Source organism: Crocodylus porosus, unplaced genomic scaffold, assembly GCF_001723895.1.
Source record: "Crocodylus porosus isolate Cpor-Errol unplaced genomic scaffold, CroPor_comp1, whole genome shotgun sequence".
Classification (NCBI taxonomy): Eukaryota; Metazoa; Chordata; order Crocodylia; family Crocodylidae; genus Crocodylus; species Crocodylus porosus.
This window is the reverse complement of record NW_017728911.1, coordinates 22,722,958-22,727,535: the sequence shown is the minus strand read 5'-3', so window position 1 is coordinate 22,727,535 and position 4,578 is coordinate 22,722,958. Positions and strand designations below refer to the sequence as shown.

The following is a 4,578-nucleotide window of genomic DNA, read 5'->3' as shown; positions in this document are numbered from 1 at the left end:
GAGGGAGATGGTGGGCAGGGATGGGCGAGCGGGGTGACCCCTCTGGGTGCCGAAGCAAAGGGGAGCCAACAGGTGCTGCCCAGCTAGGGTGTGGCATGGGATGGACTGCGAGCAGCCAGTGTGTGTGGGGAGTGAGGAGGAGCAGGAGGACAGCTCCCACTGCTCGTGCACCCGTGGGCAAGCGTGGTGGGGGATGTGCCCCCCGGTTCTGTACGCAGGGTGTGGGCGGGCTGCCACTGTAGTCTTTGCCTAGGGTGCCAAACTTTGTTGCTATGGCACTGGCCATATGTAACGCAGTTCACTCTGTGGATGATTTCTTGGTCTGCAATTTCACTTTCAAGTGAGTTTTTAAAAAATTGTTTTAGCAACAGCTACTTTGAGGTCAGTGGTGCAACATTCAGAGAGGTTACAATATTTCACTAGATAAGTTTTTATGTCTTTCTGAAACTGATGTCAGATCAGTGTCCATTCACTGTTTCACACAGTGATTGCTCCCTCTGTCTGAGGTAGCATGTATTGGTAGAGAAACAGGTAAATTATCCTGGATGTTCTAATCCATGTTGTTTGGTCAGCGATAAGGATGTGTGTGTTGATGAGGGGGCACAACTGGCATTTAGATCTGTTGAAAGGACTGGTGGCTTGGTGAGAATAAAAGCTGGAGAATTTATTGCTGGAGAGCATGGGCGACTGGTGCCTCTTGAGTCTGGGGGGGAGGGCGGACCTGCAGAAGCCAGCAGCAGCAGCAGGGACAGGGCTAGTGAGCACCTGCAGAAGTCACCTATGCTGGAGAGACATTTGTTTTATCAACTTGTTTTACCTGTTTATTGAACGTTTACATCCTATTTTTCCTGTAATATTATGTGCCCTTTGTTGATTGGCTTCTTTTGTGGAGTCCAGAATGTCAATTTGATTTAGAAGTTGCTGCAAGGGATTTATCGAATGTCAAAGTTTGAGAAATTGTTTCTACCGTGTGCTTATAAACCCAGTTAGTGTTAATTAGAAAGCTACACTGAAATGAGAATTGCACAGATTCATAAATTAGATTGTTTTTGATTAAAATTTAGCTAAGACAGCATATGCAGAATGCTATTTCTATCGACTAAATGTATTTGGATTTTTCAAAACAAAGTGCTTGTGTGGATAAAGCATACATTAAATACAAAATAAAAAAGTGCTATAAAGAGAGATTTGAGTGCCTTATTTTTAGTGATGTTTTGTTTTTATTACGTTCTCATTAGATTAAGGTTGTAAGCACAGATTTATAGCATGTAACCTTACAGAGTGTTTTCTCTATCCTAAGGTTGCACTTATGGCCCCAGATGTGTAGTATTCATTTACCTAATGCATACTTTGGGCAGAGTGGTTTGGCAGTGGCTCTGTGTGGGTGGTCAATTACTTGGCTGAAAAGTTCTGCAGCAAAGCTTGTGGAACATCAGTTTTGAACGTTCACAATGGAATACCTGGTGGAAAACTGAACGCCTAGAATATTTCCAGGTTTGAGAATTCTAATGCTTCTGGCAAAATATGTACAGATGAGATTTAACAATTTTTTACCTGAACACTAAGAAGTGTGCGTTTTCTTTGCCATTTGTTTGTGTATGTATAAAAGTTCTCATGACATAGGAGAGAGTACTAGAATTATGTTGAATATGACATGTAAGGTCACATTCTGTCTTAACTATTTTTGCAAACTGGTAGGTATGTAGTATGTATTGCAGGCCTTTGAACTCAATGTTTCAATATGGCAATGTTTTTTGCTCCTGGAGGAAGACATGTATTCCAGGTCTGCGTGCTGTCAGTATTAATGATGGAGGATCCCAAAGCGCAGCCTGATTTAAGTAAAAGAAATTAAGATTTTTGCATTCCTCCTCATGAAATTGGCATATCTGTAAACAAATTTCTTGAACATACTTTAGTTCACACAGGGCACATTTACACAAGATGTTTACTGTGCAATTGACTAATTAACAGCACAGTAAATGTCTAGGTACCCACGCACCCGTTAGGACACATGAAACTAATAAACTCCATAGCAAATAAATACAAGTATCACCCCTGCTGTGGAGTTTCTTCATGCACAGCAGCACATGTAGAGATGCTGCTCTGGCTGGCTGGGGCACAGGGTGCTTCTGCATGGGGGCTGCCTGCTGGTTAGCTCTGCACTGAAGCACCTTTGCGCGTCACCCTGCTCTTCCAAAGTGTGTGGATTCCAGTTGGAACAGCCCTGGGCTGGCAGGTTGACCCCCTGGGTCCCCTGCCAACCCAGGCTGCCCCAGCTGGGCCCCACGTGCTGCATACGAATAAACTCCAAAGCAATATGCTTCCGAGTTTTTTGCTCCCAGGTGCACATTCAAATGGCATGCCGAGGAGCAAAAAACTCTGGGGCAATAAGCTCCAGTGTTTATTCATGTGCATTAATTGCATGTGTAGATGCATCCACAGTAGCTGAAATCATCACAGCTTCCATATGATGCATAGATCCATAATTTATAAGATGGTACTTGGCTACATATTTCAGACATTCTTCAGCTAATTCGGAGTTTCAAGTGTGACACTGAACTTGGGAACTGCATGGGGACTTGTAACACTTTGTGGGGAACACGGGTCACTGTATTAGTTATTAGACTGAGGATGTTTTTCATTTAAATAATACAAGTTTCTAATTTAAGCTAAATTTAAATGAAATACTGGACTGTGCTGCTTCTGGTGGGAAATGTTAGGAAGAGTATTCTGGAAGGACCAGTGCACTATGAATGTAAAACAAAGAATTTAGAAACTCCAGTAATTTTAGGGTGTGAGAGGTTGTTTTGGGAAGGGATTACAAAACTTGGAGAAACTTGAGGACAATTAATGTACACTTAGGGTGCCTCCAGACGAGCACGGCCATGCGGTACGTGGCACCACAAACGCATCTGCATATATATCGCATAGTCAAGTGTTCTCCATGCTGCAAGGGTGTGCTGCCTGTGCATGCACTGCTGGGTTTTTGTTGTTGTTGGGGGTTTTTTTTGGATATTGAGGGCTCGAGAAAAACCTGCAGGAAAAAAACCCAGAGTATTGCATGCGCAGGCAGCTTGCACCGCTGAAAAGTGCAGCCAGGCCACCCAGAGCCATGCTGCAGCTGCCAGCCAGGCCCTGCCTGGCAGGATCACCACAGTCAGGACCCCAGTAGGGCTACTGGGGCCAGCACAGTGCTGGCCCCAGCCTCCTCTACCCCAGGCAGGGTAACTTGCTGCATGCCCAAGTCTGCATGGCATGGGCATTCCCTGGGGACAAGTAGCTGCAGTGCAAGGTGCACCACTGCTACTTGTGCCCGGGGAACCAAATGCCTGTGCTCATCTGGACGTGGGGTAAGCAATGGCTAAGCTATGGCTGTTTAGAGCCATTACAATTAAAGGCAGTATAAGGAGGTGCTGTGCTTTCAAGGGCTCCCAATACAGCTATAGGCACAGCGAGCAGTAGTCTACCTGGCTGGGAGCCAGCTGGAAGTGATGTCCAGCTAAGGAGGCTGAAGTCACGAAAAGGGTTCAAAACTCCAGGATGGCTGAGGGGGGAAAGTCTGAGTGCAGTTACCTCTCCTCCCATTGGAAAAGGATAGAAGAGTTTCCATTTGTTTCTGTTGGGACTCCAAGGTGGTATCGGTGAAGAATACGTTAGCCCTAGGGAGTTGAAATTATTGACTTGCCAGTTAAGGTGGCAGGGAAGCAACCTGCTTACATACAGACTATGGTCTGAGTTATATCACCTTTTCTAAATCCTAATCTAAAAAACTAATGTATTCAGTGGGAGTCCTTCTGTTGGCTTCCTTAGTTTTGGACAAGACCAGAGGGCAACTCATGCTGTTGTTTCAATAGGTAATGGGGATAACAATACTGTCAGGACCCCTTGCCCACGATTTTGAAAGTGTGGCGAATCCTGCAATTGGCACCTAGGCAAGAAATGCCCAGATTTTTACTCCATGGATTCATGAATAGCTGATGGGGAGACTAGATTTCTCTTGTGGGACCTTTGGACAGGTAGTTTGATCTGTGTGGCACTCAAGTATCTAAGCATAAGACAGTGTCTGTCTTACTAAGCCATGTTCTTTTACTGCTGCACTTATATCTTTATGTCTTCGCTTTTAGCATAAGTCACCTTCCCAGGTATTTTACAGTATCAAACCCGCTGTCAGAAGCTGAACAAATACTGTAAAGCACAAATGCAAGGCGCCAATTAATCATAGGTATGCCATGGTTTCGCGCCTAACCAGCATTCTTGTAAAACAATCTGTGGGTTAAATTGTTGCTTCTGGGCCAGAAAAATACCTCTATCAAAGCCAGAATTATGCCGCTTCCAAGGCTGAAGAATGTAAGGTTGACTTTTAACAACGAGAAAGTCTCCAGGCACTGTTCCCCTTGTGCGTTTGACGGCTCCATCTTTTTGCTCCCTCAGAGTCAAGTCGCGCTTTGCGCTGCCGCGAGGGTTTCCCCAGGACCGAGCGCCGGTGCCGAGCTCCGGCCGCCTCCCCGGAGCAGCCGACAGCCGCGCTCGTCGCCTCAGCCGGCGGCGTCCGTCCGCTCGGCCGCTGACCCGCGGCGG

The 4,578-nt window shown here is 45.8% G+C and overlaps 1 long non-coding RNA gene across 1 annotated transcript; it reads right to left on the bottom strand.

The window, feature by feature from the left end:
- Nucleotides 1–4,068: 4,068 nt before the first annotated feature.
- On the bottom strand, nt 4,069–4,425 carry LOC109309263. The gene is made up of 2 exons (XR_002100864.1): nt 4,305–4,425; nt 4,069–4,185 (listed from the first exon to the last, which is right to left on the bottom strand). It is a non-coding gene; the product is annotated as an uncharacterized LOC109309263 (long non-coding RNA).
- Between the last annotated feature and the right edge of the window lie 153 nt (nt 4,426–4,578).